Source organism: Perca flavescens, chromosome 23 (genome assembly GCF_004354835.1).
Source record: "Perca flavescens isolate YP-PL-M2 chromosome 23, PFLA_1.0, whole genome shotgun sequence".
NCBI classification, from domain to species: domain Eukaryota; kingdom Metazoa; phylum Chordata; class Actinopteri; order Perciformes; family Percidae; genus Perca; species Perca flavescens.
This window is the reverse complement of record NC_041353.1, coordinates 9,433,263-9,453,585: the sequence shown is the minus strand read 5'-3', so window position 1 is coordinate 9,453,585 and position 20,323 is coordinate 9,433,263. Positions and strand designations below refer to the sequence as shown.

Genomic DNA, 20,323 nt, shown 5'->3' with positions numbered 1-20,323 from the left:
ATCATATTTGGCTCCCCAGAGTAAAATATGTAAGAAAAACTTGTATTTTGTATGATAAATTGGGGACTGTATTTATTTGATTTGAGTGTGTGGTGTATTTTGGCCACAAATATCTAAAATAGAGCTGAAATGATTAGTTGATTATTCGGTTAATCGATCCACAGAAAATTAATCAGCAACAATTGATTAATTGGCCCAGTCATTTACTAAGCTAAAATACCAAACATTCTCTGTTTCCAGCTTCTCAAATGGGAATATTTGCAGCTTTTTACAGTTGTATGCCATTTTAATTTGAATACTTTTTTTACATTTCATGGACTAAATTATTAATTGAGAAATCATTTAATTTTTTATTTGAAAAGTTTCACTTCACTAAACCTTCAGGTATGGCTATATCCTGCATCAAATATCTATCTTAGACAATGAAGGATGATGTGACCAGTGGTGAATTGAGCTGATATAAAACCCCCACTGCTTTAGTCACATTATAGGTGTCTGTGTCATGAGAATAAGTAAGTTGCGGTCAGGTTTCCAGGGGCTAAGACTTGCAAGGAAAAAAACAGCCTCTTCTCTCCGTCACAAAGTGTTGAGCTTTAGGTGTGTCTGACTGTGTGTGTATATTGAAGAAAAAGAGGGGAAGAGTATTTATGGAAAAGCACAAGTAGACGTACCTTAAGTTGGCAATCCCTAGTGCTAAGAGTTACACAGGCAGCACACATGCCTGCCGAATGATAGTCAAATGCTCCGATCCACCCAGTCATCCATTATAGATGCTGTCATGCTCTGGAAATAGGAGCTACATGGCTGGGAGAGACTTCCATTTAATTTATTGACCTCAATAGGAGGAGAAACCTGTCATCTTAAAGGATTCTCTGGCTACAGAGGTAATGGTTAATTCACTTTAATTCCAAGAACTTCTTTCTTCAAGCTACTGTATTGGGTGCTCAGTCAAAGTCATCAACCCCATCCCTTTTAAAGCCTGCACTGCACCAAGAACCCATCACTGTGTGTGTAACTGAGGAAAATGTTTTCTTATCTTTTGAAAGGCCACAATACTTTTTTTTTCTTGAAAATGATCTTTATCGAGGCTGTTTTATTGGGTTTTCTCTCTGAAACTCTTAGATCTCATTGTATGCGCTTCTTACCGTTTGGATTCAATGATTTTTTTCTTCCCTTTTCAGGTTATGGAGAAGAATAGTTTGGAATCTCTTTTAAAAGAGTCTGAAGTATTTAATCAAAACAGGTTTTGCCTGTGTGCTGCCACAGTCAGTAAAATATAAAATCAATCGTGTGGAAAGATTCAGACGGCTTTTCCTAGCAGACAGACTACAGGCGCTGCCATAAGGCTCATTATCAGTTTCTAAGAAGTGCTGGGGAACATTAAATCTGAGGTAGAATGCACTACACTAACATCCAATAATTAAATACAAGGTTTGAATACCTGATTTAAATTCCAGAGGCTTTCACAGTCCCTTAAACAGACTTCACTTATGTGAGGTCTTACAGTAAGTAAGTGAAATGAAAAGTTGTTAATGCAAGTTTCTTACACAATGGGATGGGGTGCGCTCAGCTCATGATTAATTAAAAATGACAAATAGATATTATTTCCCTACCAGGATCAACCTTTCTACAGGAATTTGAGCACAGAAGTTTTTTTGCGTTAACACTTGGTAATTGCCTCAGTCTCATGCTGTCTCTCCTTTCAGACAGCGCTGGCTGCTAGAGGATTTAAGGGGGGAGAAGGCAGGAAAGTTGAAGAGATTGAGGTTTTTCTGCAACAATTTTATTACAGTGGCAGGTGATAGCGACAGTAACATCTTTCTGCTGATCCAGAACCAGCTAAATAATTGCATAATAAAAGAACTTCTGATTCTGATTATATGGAGGATGTTGGATTTAAAAAAACCTGATGTCAGCAGCTCTGTGTAAACAAAGAGACAGACGACTAATGACATTTTTTCTATGACAATTTATTGTACAGTGGCAATGTAATCTCAGCCATACTCTTTTCCTGCTTTCTTGCTGCAGGTGTAATCTTTTCTTGAGCAACTATTATAGAATTCAGTAAGCCCGTTTGGACTCAAAACACAAGTCTGATGCTGAAATATGCCGCAATTTACTTTCCTATTCATACTCTTAAGAACACATTCACACTAAAAACCTAAATCACCCTTAAAACATTTTTTCTTCTAAAATAGGGATGCCATGATCCAACTTATTCTCTCCTGATACCCATTCTGATACTTCAACTCAGGGTATTTGCAGATACAAAGTGCTGATCTGAAACCAATACTATCTATTTCTCTATATGTATACCTCACTGTGACTCACCAAAGTCAAATTTATCACTAATGTAACATGAGGCCATGGATTGCTGTGACATTGAAAACAAAGTCCCCGCCATGACTGAATAAATGTAACTGATATTGACATTGATGTAGAAACTGTGTTTCATGTGGATCAGTCACATCTGGCCAATAACCAATATGCTTAAATATGCCCTGTGGAGATTTCTTGTAAACAGACAAAGTTTCTGTTTACATTCACTCTTAAGGATGCACACAAAAGCTTTTTATAACATTTTGTAACCTGCATTGTTTACATCCATGTATACTTGCTAGCAGTGTTCTTCTTTACTGCCTTTTGTTGGCACATTGCTGTGTTCCTGGGGTCATTACTGCCACCTGTTGATCGTTTGAATATTGTGAATCCATTGGCAGGAATATGTATTGCGTCACCCCCCCCCGCGTATGTGTGTGTGTGTGTGTGTGCAAAACGAGGACCCACTCATAAAACAAACAAAGCAGGGACCCACTTATAAAACAAACAAAGCGGGGACCCAGTCATAAAACAAACAAAACAGGGACCCACTCATAAAACACTGCTCCACAGCACTAATAGTGGTCAAAAAACCCCACAGGGTACGTTTAGTAAGGTCAGTATTAACACCAATACTGAACATTCCTTTAGAACTTCCATTTAACCCTCTAAACATAAATAATACATATACAGTTTTTGGTTTCACTCTTGTAGAATCAAAGAAAGGGTTTCTTTAAAGACAACATAAAGGGTTTACTTAGCTTCACTTACAGAATATTTTGTTGAGTTTTGACAAATCAAATCAAACGCGTGTTAACTTTTTGTACCCTTGACAAGGTTTCACAGAGATTGACAGCAAATACAGCCATGCCTGACAGCGTACTGGCAGTGCCAGACTGGTCATAGCATTAAGTGCAACAACACTAGCGAGTATTATGAAAGCCTGAAAATCCACGTAGGGAGGTTGGTTGGTGTGGTGGATGGGTCAAACAACAGGACTTTCACCCAGGAGACCGGGATCGTGGTGTCCCGCATGTCACGATTCCTAACCCTAACCGTCCTGTTGTTATTTTCTTAAACCCAACCCGTTGTTCTTTTTATAAACCCAACCCGTCCACTGTATACGGCCATCCCGTCCCGTTCTTTTCTAAATATGTTCGTCGCCTACCTTTTTTTCGACCTTTTTTTTCCGTGACTAAGACGAGACGATGACGAGACTGCGCCAATGTCCAAAAATGCTGACTAAGACTAAATTAATGCATTAGTGTTGACGAAAAAAGATGAGACTAAAATGTTTTGCATAAAATTAAAACTAAGATAAAATCTCTCTTCATTTTCATCATGAGATAGAATATTAAGCTGTTACTAGGGTTGGGTACCGACAGGTGCCTAACGACCGTTATCTACCGGACCGAATAGCAACGCGGATTTCGGTTCCCGCGCTTCTCTCTGATGCTCATTAACGGACGTTAGAGTCAACTGAAACATCGCTGCACGTGACGCTAGTTAATACTACACTTGGCAGCAGGTAACGTTAGCCTACCATTAGCTAGCAGCTGGAGTAAACACGGTTAAAATGCTGACAGCTAAACGGTGTAAAAGTTTGTCTGTATTTCACTGTGTAGGTTTCAACTGGGGGACGACGACAGTCTGCAGCTGCCGTTGTCTGAAAAAACAACACATGTTGCGTTCACTTGAAATACGCCTCGCCAGCCGTGCTGCATTCAAAGTTACTGTAAAATATCCTTTTCTCATGCAGTGGTTTTTTTTGTCGTTTAACAGGAATTTACTGGTGAAATAAGGAAGAGGCTTAATATATATATAAAATATAAATATAACTTTATATAATTTATTTATTTTTATAACTATTTGACTGAAATGGAAAACTGAAATCAGAAATAATTTATTTAAACAAAGACAAATGTTTTGACTAAAACTTGACTAAGATATATTGCGTTCTGTTTTGACTAAAACTAGACTAAAATGACAAGACTTTTAGTCGACTAAAACTTGACTAACAAAAAAAAAGATATGTGAATGACTAAATATAACTAAAACTAACAAGGACATTTGGCACAAGACTAAATTAAAAATAGGTGACAAAATTAACACTACCGCCCACCCATGACCTTTTCCTTAACTTAAGGGGCCGTGTTCATTTCACAGACTTCTACCGTGGGCCCATCACGGAATTTTTGGCGATTCTGTTAAACTACCACCGATTTTGAGTCAAGGGGCCGTGTTCATTTCATGGAATTCTGTGAGATCAGGTTGGGCAGTGCAGACAATCAAAAATGTCGGTATTGGAATCCAGCACAGTGGAAATGACACCAGATGAAAGATGGAAATTTCCCAGGCTATTCCTCTGTCTCGTGAGACTTGCGACAACTATTGCTTTTCTTCTTCATGTTCTGCCAAACAGCTGAATGGAACATTTTAAGGAGCTCTCGAAAGTCATAAGTTTTAGCTGTGTAAAGAAATCACATCCTCTAATGATTTTCTTGTCTCTCTTTCAGAATGAATGGACAGAAGCTGTGGACACGGGTGGCCGTGATGGCACTCCTGGTGCTAACAGTGATGGCAGCTGAAGGAGGCAAAGCAGAGAAACAAGGTGCATTTTGCAAAGCTCGGGATAGATTCTTCAACTATAGAAAATGTATAGAATAATTAGTATCTCTGCAGGTTTCGATTTACTTTACACTGTATATGAATATGAAAGAGGAGCACCATGATGTTCAGTATTAAATCCAATCTACAACTTGTTTGATGACGGAGAAGCAATGTTTCTCAATTAACCTTATCAATATAAAAATGTGACATACAGTGCTATCACCCCCTAAGATGTTGTGCTGTGAGAATATTACTCTTAACAACTTATTTAGTTGGACACAACTCTTACAAATATGAAATGGGAAAAGCCTTTGGGGTTGGAGTAATTGGTGTCCTTTGAGAATTTACCAGAAACAAATAGCAATATCTTGCAAGTAAGGCTAAATAAGTCAGATAATTCCCACTTGGGTAAAGAAAACAACATTTAGCTAATTTAAATTCAAGTAAAAAAAGTTAATTTGCATTTGAGAACAAGCACTAAACTCATTAGCTGCCTTGAAATATTAAAAAGTCAAAGAGACACTGCAAGTAGCAGTTTCCATTTCTTGTTTTAATAAAAACTAAGATTCTAATATGTTGGTTATAACCAGAACTGTAGATGTGAGACATTTGTGCCATGTCGGACTCAAGACATAAATATTAATCTTTCAGACTTGACATGGGCTTGACTGCTGTGGGACTGGACCTAAAACTTGATTCTTTAAATACATGATTTGACACAAGCAAAAACCTTAATGTCTTAAGGTTTTGACCTAAAATAAGATGTCAGGCAGGCCTTGCATGGGCACACTTGAATATTATTTATATTTCAAATTAGATATTTAATTATTGGCCATATACAGCGAAATAACTTGTTCAGTGATGTAAAAACAATCTATTAAATAATTGTGGCGATAATATTAGGTTACAGAACCTGTTTATGCTCGGGTCCTACAGGAAAGAAGGAGCGCAAGTCAGACTGTGGGGAGTGGCAATGGAGTGTGTGTGTAGCTAACTAAGGCGACTGTGGTCTCGGCACCAGGGAGGGAACACGACTGGCACCGACTGCAAACAGACCATTAAGACCCAACGCTGCAAGATCCCCTGCAACTGGAAGAAGAAGTTTGGAGGTGAGGGAGGACATAGATATTTCTTAACAATCTCCAGTACCTTTTTAAATATTTTAATATTCTATGAACACAAAAAGACCCAGAGAACGTCCTTACTTCTGCATAACTGCATGGCTTCTATCCTCTATCACCCCACACCTCCCCCATAATGTATGCTAGCCTGTCACCACAAAACAATGGTCCCATTTTCACAATAGGAATGAGTAAGCTAGCTAATTAGAGGTACAACAAAAATGTCTGCCAAGGAAGTGATACATCGTCATGGAAAACACAGGAATAATCATCCTGCTTTGTCATTTGCTTTTTGGGCTTGAGACTGTGCAGCCTTCACATATGAAATGTCTTGCAGTGACAAGCCTGAGGGACTTTTGTTCTTCCAGTAAGGCCTGTCAGGCAGGAGCCTGCTGCTCTGCAATGAGCCTGTCACGAGTGATGAACACACTGCAGGAAACTAGGTCCTGCAAACTAGCTATATAGATTATAGTAGCTAAAGTTTTGGGAGTATTGGCAATAAGTTACATGCCTCTGGCCTTTAAATTGTGGAAAGTTACTTGAGAAAAGAAAATAATAGAAAGGAAGAGGCCCTCCTTGTGTTGTAGAGGCTAAAACAAAGCCAGTGCTTTTTTTTTTATTTTGGATAGTTTTTCAATCAAAAATGAATAAATAACAAATGTAACATTTGGTGCATACTCCCAACAAAATGTTTCCAAATTAGTGTAAAACACCCTGCAATTTAACACTGGCAGCCAAACCTGGATTTAGATGTGGTGCTGCTCTGATACTGTCGGTCTGTCATTGATGTAAAAATATTATACACACACACACACACACACACACACACACACACACACACACACACACACACACACACACACACACACATACTGTATATAAAATATTTGCTGGAGAAGTTGGCTAAGTACTTATAGGTAGCATGCATATTGTACTAAGGAAGAACATTTCTGGAGAAGTTGGCTAAGTACTTATAGGTAGCATGCATATTGTACTAAGGAAGAACATTTCACCTTTAAACTTTATGGGGTTTCTCTGAGAGTCGTTCCGGTTTCCATTTTTTACTCACAGCAAACGACAACCATGCAGGCAGAGTGCTTAAAAACCGAGGGTGTGCACAATATTGTTGGGTAGCAGCATGACCCAAAAAAGAAGGGTAGGTAACGAAAGTACCCAACACTACAGCTAATGGGTTTCTATACAATAGACCATAGAAATACTCGTACAGTGAATGCACAAATGAAGCGACACAAAGCCCAAAATGGATAAGAATTGATATTGAAAAGTGATAAAAAAGGGAATGAATAACAATAAATATCTGCAAGGAAACATCTATCTCTTCAAGGCATTGAAGTATGGGTCTGTTGCAGTGGATGAAAGTTAATGTTTCCATCCTAAAAAATATTGTAATGATCTCAAATCAATACCCCATTGTGATTATTATCAGCTTTGACTTTGTAGCAATAACCTTCAAATCCTGAACAAGTATTTGACACTAGATTTGACATTTTTAAAGGCAGGGGCGAGATTCTAAATGATCAGATTTTTTTCCCATTAATCCTGAAATCTATATAGGACTCTGTTAGGATGTAGAGTTGCTGATGAGTGAGTGTGTTCACAGTTGTACAACTATTGTTTAGCCTACTTGTAAATTACCTTTAAAGAGGCATGGGATGCCTGTCAAATTTCCAGGAGCTGGCAAGGAATCTCTCTCTCGCTCTGAAATTACGGAGGCGTATGGTTTCAAAGTTGGATGCTCAGGAAGTCCCTGTAGGATTCTTGCAACAATGGCCCTGTCACTCCCTCTCTCCTCTCTCCGTCCCTCCTCTCTTCACCCCTTTTCACCCCTCTCCCCTTCTCTGATGAGCATCCAGGGATCTCAAAGGCAGTGACAGGGGTCCGACGCTTTCATGTGAGAGAGGAAACTGACGAATGTATGTCACAGCCTCGAGGGAGCCCTGCTAGAGTGGCAAGAAAATAATGGAGGGAGATATGAAAGACATGGGCTGGACAGTACACACAAACATACACACGCCGCGCACACACACACACACACACACACACACACACACACACACACACACACACACACACACACACACACACACACACACTTCTTCACAACGATTTCTACACCAGCCACTGGCTGTAGCCATTTTCCTGAACAATCTTGCATCCTCTTGAGTTTAAAGTGGGTAAAATTTTATGTCAAATGAAAGCACATATGTGAAATTTATTTGAGGTGCTGCTGAAAGGACTTCACTTATCTGCTGCAAAGATTGTATCTGTCCATTATTTCCAGGATGAACAGGAGCCAGGCAGTTTTTGATTGCATTCATCTGTTAGCGGGTTTCATTATATAGGATATATATATAGGATCAGAACTGTGCAGCACCATCTGTTCCTGTTAGGAAAAAACTCTCTTCGAACCCATTAAAAGTGTATGACTCACAACTCCTTAGACTCAAGGGGTTGATTCACTGACTGATGGTAAAAACATATAGATGCTACATTTAGTAATTTTTTCAGGTTTTCTGCTTGATCTCTTATCCTCCTCAGAGCCACTTCACAAAACAAAAGCATCTAATGAAGTGTCTGATTTCTTTGTGTGCTATAGGGGAATGCAAGTACGACTTCCAGGCTTGGGGGGAGTGCGATCTGGCGACGGGCAAGAAGAACAGGACGGGCGTGCTGAAGCGAGCACTCATGGATGCGACCTGCGCCGCCACTGTCACAGCCACCAAACCCTGTGGAAAACCCCAAGACTAAGCTGCAAGGTGTTGAGTGGAATAAATCACCACTAGATAAGATATAACTCTCCCTGGACATGCTGTCAGCAACAGAGAGGTGCATTGAATTCCTGTTGACGCATCACCGTGTGATATAGGTTCTCTGTACTCTATCAAAAAATATATATTTTACTGTTCAGTTTCAGAAGTATAAACAAATAATTCAGGATGCCAACTTGATTCATTCAATAATTTATAGTATGCCAACTGACTCCTTTTTAGTGCAGAGTACCTTTTCTTCCAAACACATTGGCATAATTAAATTTATTTAAGAAATCAATGCACTGTACCACCGTGAAATATCTGTATTTTCAATAAAACTAGCCCTTACCCAAGACAAAGCAAAGGCTCTAACAAGACTTGTTCATGGGCTTTGTACTGTAATGTAAGCTAGAGAGATTTGTTGAAACACACCATCCTTAAACAACAACAAAGTCACTTTTTGAACTAGTTTGAAAGCTGGAGATGTTATTTTTTATTTAAAGAAATCACCTGTCATTAGGTCGGTTTGAATGAAAAGAAAAGACCCATGCAAAAACAAACTAATGGTTTAAGAATTGTCCAATACTTTCTTGCCCTGTTTAGTCATTGTAAACAGTTACAGGGAATGTTAGATTAGTTGGTTTGTTTAATTAAGTATAGCTGAAGGGATGTTTACCACTTGGGTGTCTCTGTTTATTCAGCTGAATTGCTCATCTTTCCCCTGACAAGCTTGTACATCTTGTGCTGTTTTTGGATGTTCGGTGTGTTTTAGCGATGACAAACAGGTCAAAATCTGGAGTCATCAATTATGATAAGAAATTAGCATCAGTATGTGCATCATCAAGGTGCATTTGAGAGTGGATTTCTTCTATCCTCTTTGTAATAATTATTGTGTAAGTTCAGCAGATATTTAGCTTGTCTCCTGGCACATCTCGGATTGATTGCATCTTTGTTAAATCCCACATACCCTTGCAAATTATTTTAATCTCAGGCAATGTCAGCTGTGATTCACATTCACATCAGTGTGATAAAAATCCACCTACCCAAGTGCTAAGTTGAAGCAGTGAGAGACAGCATTAGGAGGTGAATAAGTTAACTCACTATTCAGCTGTAATTACATGCTTTTAGCTTTCTATAGTCATTTTAAAAGAAACTGAAGTCACTACTTCCCACATTCTATGGGAAATGGGCAGTTATGAAACCCGAGCTGACACAAGATTTGAGCTACTGGGAGAATATAGGTAATAACCACCTGAATGCATGTAGAATATATTACATTCTGCTTGGTGTAAAACTGGTGATAAGAATGCACGATTCATTCCAAGTGAGTCGATGCCCTTTGTTGATTCTGTAAACAAGGATGTAACTAACCCAATGTGACTGTCCCATTGTCCAAACAGGATTATAATGAGTGCAGAATTGCTGCCAATGGTCATAAACTACGCCCTTATCATGCTCAGCAGATGACATGTGTACACACAAAGGTTTGCACATGAAGTTTGCTTAACCTCACTGTCACTTCATCAAACAGCCAGTCAAATTACTATGATAAGACATATGGGAGCTCTCCTGAGACGTTTACATTTTATTTTTTACTACAGGATGTCTGACTGCAGCTGCAGTGCCGCCAACTGTAACACGTCTGTCTGCTCGACTGTTTGTCTTAAGATGTTATGCCAAACTGTAGTTGACTTTCAAAGGAGGAATCTGTTAAATCTTTCACTCGGTAGCACATCATTAATCCATTGTGACAGGAAGTTTCTTGAGAAGTTGTACTGTACTCGCTAGCTGTGACTCTACCATGCTTTCCAGCAAATGTATATAATACAGGATTCTGCTGTTAAAATATATAGAGATGTATGTGGATTTATAGTAGATCTATAGTAGGTGTCCTCCAAAGAATAACAACTGCATCAGTCATTTCAGCAAATGCCCAATAATGATGTATGTTTACGTTAAAGACCTCCAGGAGCCAAAATAATCAGTCTTGTCCATTGGGAGCAAAGGGCAGTTAAAACGTTTTTTTGGAGGACACGTTCGATGACAATCCATTTTCTTGATTTTTGCTGTCCAGAGTTGTGGGGGATGGAACTTATCCCACAATGCAATGGGTGAGAGTGAGGGACTATAGGTAGGCCTCCAATATATCAGTGCCCATCACTCACATTCAATCACATGGACTGTGCAACTTTGGACACGCAATCTCCATTCAGTCCTATTTTGTTTGCTTATGCCATCCTGGTTATATTGTGAATATAAGAACCTTATTCCAAACTGATGAATTGCATCATGTTTCATTATGCAGGAATATCAATGTAGATCAAGAACTTTTCATGTTAAAAATGTAGGCTAAATAAAAATGTATATATTCACATAGTGGATGTATGCGTGTGTGTATGCAAGTTGAAAGGTGTTTGGTTTGCAGCAATGTGTGCAGCGCTGCGTACCTGTGCGCATCAATTCTAATGAAGGCCAGATGCGTGGATGCGGAGTGACAGTCTAAGAGGTGTGAGAGCTGAGGGCAACAGAGAAGCAGAGTGAGGATGACAGTGGCCGAGATAAAGGGAAGCAGTTGGGAAGAGAGACTGCGTGATGGGAGGTGTGATTTACCATGTCTGCCAGTTGGAAGATAGGCCCTAAGAAAAGGGGTTGCTGGAAAAAGAATGAGGGGCTGCTGTGCACAATGAGGGTGTACAGGAACGGAATTGTGTATGCTTTTTTGTGTCAGGGGATGGCATAGATACAGTCCACAGCAGCACGATCAGGGAGCTTATGGAAAACATAAACAGAATTGTTTGACTTGGGAGTGACTAAGATGGAGAGAGGAGAGGCTATCTAACCCCCGGCTGGGAGCAGAGATCTGCCTGGCCAAATCTGCAATTCTGAACAGCCACCTTGGGTTGGGAGATAGGTTTCCCCTGACTGCAGCATGTTGCTGTGATGGAGGTAGCATCTGTCTGCAGCATGTTGCTGTGATGGAGGTAGCATCTGTCATTTGCAGATTCTGGAGGAGACAATGCTAAGAGCCGCATCGGGAGCGGTCTGAGATTCAGAGTTGCGTGTCTTTTGCTGTCGAGCCCAGGTGAAACAAAAGACCCTGAGCAAAAAGAGGAACAAAGAGTGACAGAAATGAAACATCATGAATGCCTGTAGAAACCTCAAGGTCCCCCCTTCTCTTTCAGCAGAACAAGAGTGAGCAGGGTGTTTTGGCGTGTTTGGATGCCAGACTTGATTTCAGGTAAAACAAAAGGCTTTGTAGAAATAAATCTGGAGTCTCTGAAATAGTTTGGAGCAATTTTGTTTGGGTCATTCTTTCTGGACAAACAGGTGGTGTTCTTTTAACTAAAAAATCCAAAGAAATCAAAAAAAATGTAAGATAATGTAATCCAGAGCCACACAGAGTATTATTGTTGCACTCACCCCACAATTTCTGCAGTTACGGCTCTATGCCCTTGTAGGTCAGAAATATGAGGTTAAGAAAAAGACGATTTGAAGTTTTTAGGCTGGCCAGCCAAACTTTACAGGCAGATTTTTCGACAGATCATCAGTCACCATGTGATGATGACCTCCTTGAAGTTGTCCAAGGCTGATACTGTATAACACTCAGATCTTATGGCCACGTGCAAGGAAAATACAGTACTTTCTTGTCCATTTGAACTAATTGATTTGCATCATAAATTAATCTATAGTTAAAATGAACTTGTGAAGAGTTAATTTGTGAAAACAGGTGAAATCCATTTAAAAAATGATCAAACCAACACTAGTTTGATTGAGTGAATTTATGAAAATAAAATATGAGATCTCTTTTCAAAACAACCTAACACCAATTTGATCTGTTTTAAAAATGAACCCTTCAAGTAGAGAAACAACAAGAAAGGGAGTAGAGCAGAACCAGGGATTTGTTAATCGGCATGGTCAGTGTGAATTAACCCCTAGGTCACCAAAAAGAGTGTGCCATCAAAATGTGTCATTGACCAGGCATACTCTTTTTATATATGGTGTAATGCAGTGGTGAAAGAAATATTTAGATATTTTACTCAGGTAAAATAAATACTCCATTACAACTAAAAATCTTTTAAAATCATATGTAAAAACATGTAAGTATTAAAGATAGACATTTATCAAAGATAAGTACTTATGTGTCAATGGCCCTATAAATAGGTTATTAATGCATCCATGTGGTGTGCAGCATTTTTGTATAATTATTATAATGTGATTTAATGTTTTGTATGTAAATCTTAATCTGCGAAAGTTCCTATAGGTGTCAAATAAATTCAGTGGTGAGGTTACTTCCCTCTAAAACAAGGGCGTAATTTTGGGTTCAACATTGGGCGGGTTGAGATTTCCACTTTTGAGCAATATTGAAATTTTGAACGTCAAACACTTAATTTCCTGCATTCTGCTGAATTTTTTCTGCAACAAGTTGTGCCTTTTCTGCATGAATTTATGGGGCGAATGTCTTCATTTATGTGAAGGAAATTATAATTGTTTTTGGGGTGGGTTGCACCGGGTCAGGGTTGTAACCCTTTAAATTACGCCTATACTCTAAAATGTTGTGACGTAGAATATAAAGTAGCATAGAATTGTAATTATACAAGTACCTCCTACAATTGTACTTTAGTAAATGTACTTGGCTACTTTCCAACATTCAACAAATGTAAAAAATTCAGATTCTGCTTTCTACTCAGTTTTGGCAAAATGTGTTATCACCGTGTTTTGGCTCAGGGGCAGATTTGAGCCAGGCGGAGGCAGCAACGCCTGATTATGAGTCTGCCAGAGGCAGAAGAAGAGAGCAGTGCCATGTAATGCAACGCAGCAGAAAGTTCTCCAGCCTGGTAAGAATCCCCATCTCACATATGGAGGAAGATAATACAAAGTGAGATAGAATTTTTCTTCCATCTCTCTCCCCGGAGAGCAGCATATTCTACCAAAACCAACAGGGAAGAGAAGAAAAATGTAGAGAAAACATTCAAACAAATAAAAACAAGTAAAGAAATGGGACGGAAGAGCAATTTCTGGATTTGCATGGTGAGAGCGCTTTCAATCAAAATGTTATTGCTAACGGAGGTTTGCAACCGAGGTGACAAGAACAGATTTCTAAAGACGATTTCCTCACTCATAGTACATTCAGAAATGTTAAAAAGGTTAAAACTTAATTGGAATCTCATTGACTAAGCATACCTTGTCGCTGTTCAGAACTGCTTGCCCGGGCATTTCATTTGAGGATTTGTGAAGGTGTCCTTTCATTTATAATCCATTTCATACAAATGAATTAATTCAGGATTAATGTATTGACAGTGTTTATATATATCATCACACTGTACCCTTTTAAATTCACCATTTATGCTTTTTTCACATTACTTGTATTTGTCAAGCATTTCCAGGCTGAAATCAATGCTTTTAAAATCTCTGAAACGGGAGCTATTAGGAAAAATGTGCCATTTTTTATTTGGCATTTAACACGCCTTTCATTTATGGAAAGTTGGTTGAGTTGTGATTGTGAACCCAGACAAAAGTGGGATGTTGGAGGATCGAAATTTAGTGTTAAGTAGAGCAGTAGAAACTTTGATTAGTCGAAATAAAAGGCTTGTTGATTATGAAGCTGACATCTCTGTTCAACTAACACATTCTCACTCCCAACTTGTCAGAATACTTTTTAACACACTGGGTTTGCCTTTGGCATCATTTTGCAAAGTTCAGGATAATGTTGGGTATGATTAGGTTTAACAACACAATACTATTATCGCGTCTGGGGACATAAGTGTCAGTGCTGACTTTTGGTTTCACACAGGACACAAATATTGGTCTTCTGGGTCTTTGTTTGTTTGTTTGACACATCCACCGCGACCTGCCTAGATCTTTTATACTACAGGTAGGTCATTTCACAGCGCCGCACCAAGCCCAGTGCTCTCATACAGACACTAAAAGGGTGCCTTGTAGTTGGTATCAGAATCAGAGAGCCACTGAGCTAGCTGCCGTATTGGATGAGCTGAGAATAAGAATGGGTCTGTTCAACATGTCGTAAATGAAAAAGCTTGGTGCAAGTATTTAAGAAATACAAACTTATTACAATATATTTTTGAAAAAAGATAAATCAACACACTGAGAGGTGTAAGACAGATACTTTTATTGACTAGTTTTCATAATAGACGTTTTCCACAGACTGTCCACAGGTGTTACTAACAATGATGCCTTCTGTTCTATTTAAGAGAGTCCCAGTAAAACATGGGGGGTTTAGAAGTTACAGATGTAGAAACGAAGTTAAAAAGACAAAGAACCGATCAGAGCACTTCCCTTAATAAAGTCAGGACCCTGAAAATGGAATTCAACCATCGCTCATTTGTAATATTTTCACAAAATAATCTTTAAAAAATGTTAGAATATACAACCTCTATGTGCACAAACATGCATATGTTTAAAAAGAAAAAGACACAAAGTTCACTGAGAGACAGATGCGTGTGCTACAGACAAACAGGATACAGTACACACAAACAGCCCAGCAGATTGATAGTCCAATCGAAACAGCTAGCCAGGAGCTACAGTAGCTTTAGCCAAACCTTGCAGATTGTGCTCTCTTCCTGTTCACCAGAGCTGTGTGAGGCCATAGCAGTACAGGAAAGCCATGGACTGTGGCTTTTGCCATGCTGCCAGATACCAATCCACTGTTGCGGGAAGTTGATAAAGCGGTCTTTTCATGGGGCATACACCAGGCCTAAAATCAATCCACAGGAGAGAGCAGGAGGAGGGACTAAATGCAGTGTCACAGCAGTAAACCTGCACTCTGGGGAAAAACTGATGAAAACTCTTAGGATGATTATTACAATCTGAAGCGGAGCATACAGTATGCGCTCATCATGGAGACAATGGGATTTGTTTATTTGCAGAAACCCCACCCTGGCAACGAAAACACTGTGGATTTCAAATTTATTTTTTCTTTTACATAGATGCGAATAGCTAAAAGAAGGAAGGCAAGAAGGAGCCGCCCAAAATGGACTGATGAGGTTGTTTTCCCTGGGAGGAAGGAAGAAGAGGAAGGACGGGATGTCAACATGGTTCTTCTTGTATCCTGTAGGTTGGACAGTAGAGTTTCATAGAGCTTTTTGATGAAACCAGTGAAACATGACTTTTAGTGAAAACATGTTTTACTTTTTTCTTTCTAGCACCTGATAAGAAACAACTTGTATGTTGCTAGAGGATATAATAATACTTAGCGGTAGGGCTGGAAATAATGAATAATGGAAAAGAAATTTGTTTATCATATTCTTACCTAATGATGTTATTTTTTGTGATTATTTTTTACGGACAAATTGGATAGCATTTGTTTTACAGTTGCATAGCTTGGACTAGCTCTAATTTGAAAACTCTTTGGTCCATGCCTCACTTAATGAAGTAGTTAATAAAAAGTGAAGCTCCAAACATCTTCACTTAATTAATTTGAGCAAACAAAAGATTAGCATTTGCAATTTTCCAAGTGTCCAAGTTAATGGTAATGCTTTACCCCATTATTTTGTGCTATATGATATTTTTCTTTATTTCCAGTAAGAATAAACCTAGATCTGTCCGGAGACTGTATAAATAGCATTGGTAGTGTGAAACTACTACCGTTTTTAGTGTTTTCCCTCTTGCGTTTGTTGCACCTCAATTTATACCCACTGATTTTTACCCAGCAACAAAAAAAAAAAAAACTCTACTATTGTAGTCATCAGTTGAGCACATTCCTATGTTTCCAAAATAAAAGATAGACATGTGTTCTTTCACCTGTGCATCCTCACACACTAAAATCTCAAAATAAAATGTGAAACACATTTCATATTTCATTTGAATTTCATCTTAAGAGAATATGTACAAAGTAACCACGTAATGCAGTTCATCTTACAATGTCATAAATGAAAGAGATATTTTCACCAGGTTCATTGTTCAGAACAAATAATCAACTGGCACGCATCAAAAAGGAAAAGGTACTGCATGGAAAACATCACAGATAGTAGCGTTAAAGACGCGTATGTACATTTCAAATGTACCACATCCCAATTATATATAATTTATTATCATATAGAGAGCACAATGCAAACAATAGATTGTAAAATCTATTTTTTCCTATTGAAGCCACAAGCCACAGTGAGTGAATACACAATGGACATCTACATACATAAATGAAAAATGAACATTTGTATGTACATTTAACACTTGCCGCAGGCAGTTTTTTCTTCTTCTTTTTGTTTGTTTGCTGATTTTGTTTGAAATCCACATGTTAACTGTGACCCTTGAAGTTCAGATAGGGTCAAATAGCTCAACCCTCAACCCATTGGTTGCTCCACACAAAAAGAACTTTTCCCCAGGATGTTAAAATTGCAAAAGTTATAAAGTGTGTCCGTAAGATAGCAGACGACAGCTTCTTCACAAGGTGTGAGGCCTAATACATTTACAGGTGAAATCAAAATGAAGCCCTTGCTTCTGGGCCTTTGGGTCACTGGAAACTAGTTTTAGCTTTTTTCCTCCTCCAGGTTTCCAGGTTCACCCTTTTTTTTTTCTTTCTCCTTTCTGGCTGCAAGTTACTCTTGAAACCCCTTGAACGCTGCTCCAAAGTTGAAAGGTGTGGTTCGTTGCTCATTTTGCAAAGCAGGAATCCATTTCTTAGCAAATCATGCCCCCAGAAATGCACATACCTTCTACTCTTATAATCATATTCTCTTTGAAACACTTCCATAACCCATAATAATTATCTTTATAGATCTTAAATAACATTTTAAATTTCTAACCAAAAGAAAAAATCTCTGGCTGTACACTGATCGATTTTAATTTGTACTTTGTACAATAATAAAAAGAAATAAATTTACTAAATGTCATCGAAAATGTACAATATAATGTATTTATACATATTCCAGGACCACGCAAAGCTGTGTCTAAGTGAGTCCTTTGGAAGCCTGTTGCTATTGAAAGATTGAAAAATGGAAAATCAACCAAAATAGCCTGTGCCTCCAGGATAGTATTGAAATATGTCACAGCTGTATAGTTTTTGATCAATTACTTCAAAAGGCATTGAGATGATGATTTTAGATTGTTCAGTCCAAGCTTACGTTGCCTCTGAAATCAGACAGTGGCTGTGTTAAGATGGAAATCATAGTAATGGGAGCTCAGAGCTGAGAAACACAATATCTGTAACCAAAAGTTAAAAATGCTGAACATGCTTTTAATGTGCACATGCAGCACCATCTACTTTCAGCACAGACACACTAAAGATAACAACAGTGATTTTAGGATAAAGAGCAATTTGTTTATGTTACTCTGGATAAGGGATAAGGCACTTTAAATTGCTCCGTACAATCTGGCGATATATATATATTTTTCGTCTCTGATAAAATTTTCCCAGCATGCACAAGCTGTTGTGTTTTCACATCTACAAGGCTGCACAAGATTGGTGAGATTAATCTCAGCAACGGCCCCCAAGAGTGAAGCCAGAGAAAATTAAATTTGAAGTAATCTCTGATAAACTTTACATGTCATGTGTACTCCGTAAAAGAAGTTTAGCCTTTGACATGACATGTATGAAGAGGAGCCCAGCTAGCTCTGACGGCACATTATGATCTATTGATTACAGTGGAGACAATGTTTATTCTAGTCATATTAGACAGATGGACATCAAAATATACGTTCTGTACGTGAGCATATATGCATTAGAATGGACTCCTTAAATATGAAGGTTATGATCATGATAACAATAAAGCAAGAGGCGGTGGATTCTGTTTGCACAACATGAGAATGAGATGCAAAGCGCAGGAGAGACGGTAAACAGCGCCATATCACGCTGTGTTTACACCAGGCGGCAGCTTTGCCTGGGACACTGAAATTCCTGCAGCAAAACCCTTGGCTGACCTGCCCAGAACGGCTGTGACTTCTCCAAACATGGTCCACGTGCAGCGTCTTTGGATTTTGTCACTGACAAAGCCCTCCTCCGTCCCCCCCTTGTAGCCATGACTACAAAGGCGAGCTTATCCGTTTCATATGAACAAAGTGTACACCTACCTTGGGGCTATCAGCCTTTCTCCCTCACATGCACGACAGCCTCTTTTGCTGTCAACAAACAACCCTTTCTCGTTCTATAATAAGCCCACATTCTCTCACATCATCCACCTTCCCCTGACAACGCCTGATACAAGAACATCTTTTTTTCTCATCTGTCCGACAACAATAGCAGGGGAGGAAGCGGTTTATGAGAACTTTGCTCCTGATGTTTAAAGTGCATGCCGTGGAGATAGCAGCACCATCTCTGCTCCAGGAGGTGATAAACTGCCATCACCTTCCATCAAACACTAAGCAGCTGCTCAAACTGGGACCCCTGGACCACCGCTTGAGCTGTGAGCCACTTACTCTCCTGCTGGTATCACTCAAACGACAGCTTAGGAAAGATTAATCAGATATTCTGGAAGGCTCTCTACCCACTACTGAGATGTGTGACGGATGTCAGACAGACATGGCTCTACTTATCACCGTGACGGATGGTTGGATGTCGAACTTGGATGGATGCCTCAGTTCTGGCTGAAACTCGCAGAGACAAACATGGACCATTCAATGTACAGTATGTGCAGCAGTGGTGGAAAGAAAATGTACTAAAATACTACAAATGTATAGGTAGCCTACTTGTACTGAAAAAAGTTTGTGGACCAATCAGAATTAGGCAATATTGAATCAAAATCTGATGACTCTTGATGGATTGTTTGTTTATGTTGCCAGGCCACTATCAATCAAATCTGATCAAACCATATCCACATAGACATGATTTAACAAATAGATTAGCTGAGTTTTCAACACGCCTCGCTCCTACACGACACAATAGGTTGCCAATGACTCCCAAAATTACATATTTGACCTTCTATTCACGGTCGCACGACGGCCATTTTAAACATATTACCGTAACTTGGAAGGTGGTGGCAGTTTTAATCACGTGACCGCCATTTTAATCACATAGTTAACATTGTGAAACTGAATTAGTTACGTTTAGAAAACATCCGGTATTGGCTAAAAATTAGTCATGTAAAAATAAAATGAGGACTTCACTACGTCACAGACTTAGGTCTGTAAAGTTGGTAAATTTAAAAAGTGACTGTTGACTTCTGGTTTCACTCGGGACCCAAACTCCAGTCTCTTGTTTTTAATTTACACAGCCACCACACCAACCTTTGTCCTTACGGAGTTTGGCACTCTTATACTTACTATACTATACTGTCACCTTACTTCCTTGTTTGTTCTCGCGATAATTATTAAAGCCATAAGATGTCGCTGCCTAACAAACGTAAGTTATGGGTCGTTATAAGCTGCTTCCACAACCAACCTATACAGTTGTTTTCTGGGTGAGTCTGAAGTTTTAAAAATCAAACTTGCGCCTTTCAGTAAATTTTGAATGCAGGACTTTTATTTTTATATTGCGATATTGCAACTTTAATTTGAGTGATGGATCTGGATACTTCTTCCACCACTGATGTACAGCCACATGCTGGAGATGCA

The 20,323-nt window shown here is 38.9% G+C and overlaps 1 pseudogene; it reads left to right on the top strand.

Moving 5' to 3' along the window:
- Nucleotides 1–20,323, top strand: part of LOC114550492 (pleiotrophin-like) — a 41,963-nt pseudogene that overhangs the window by 7,872 nt on the left and 13,768 nt on the right.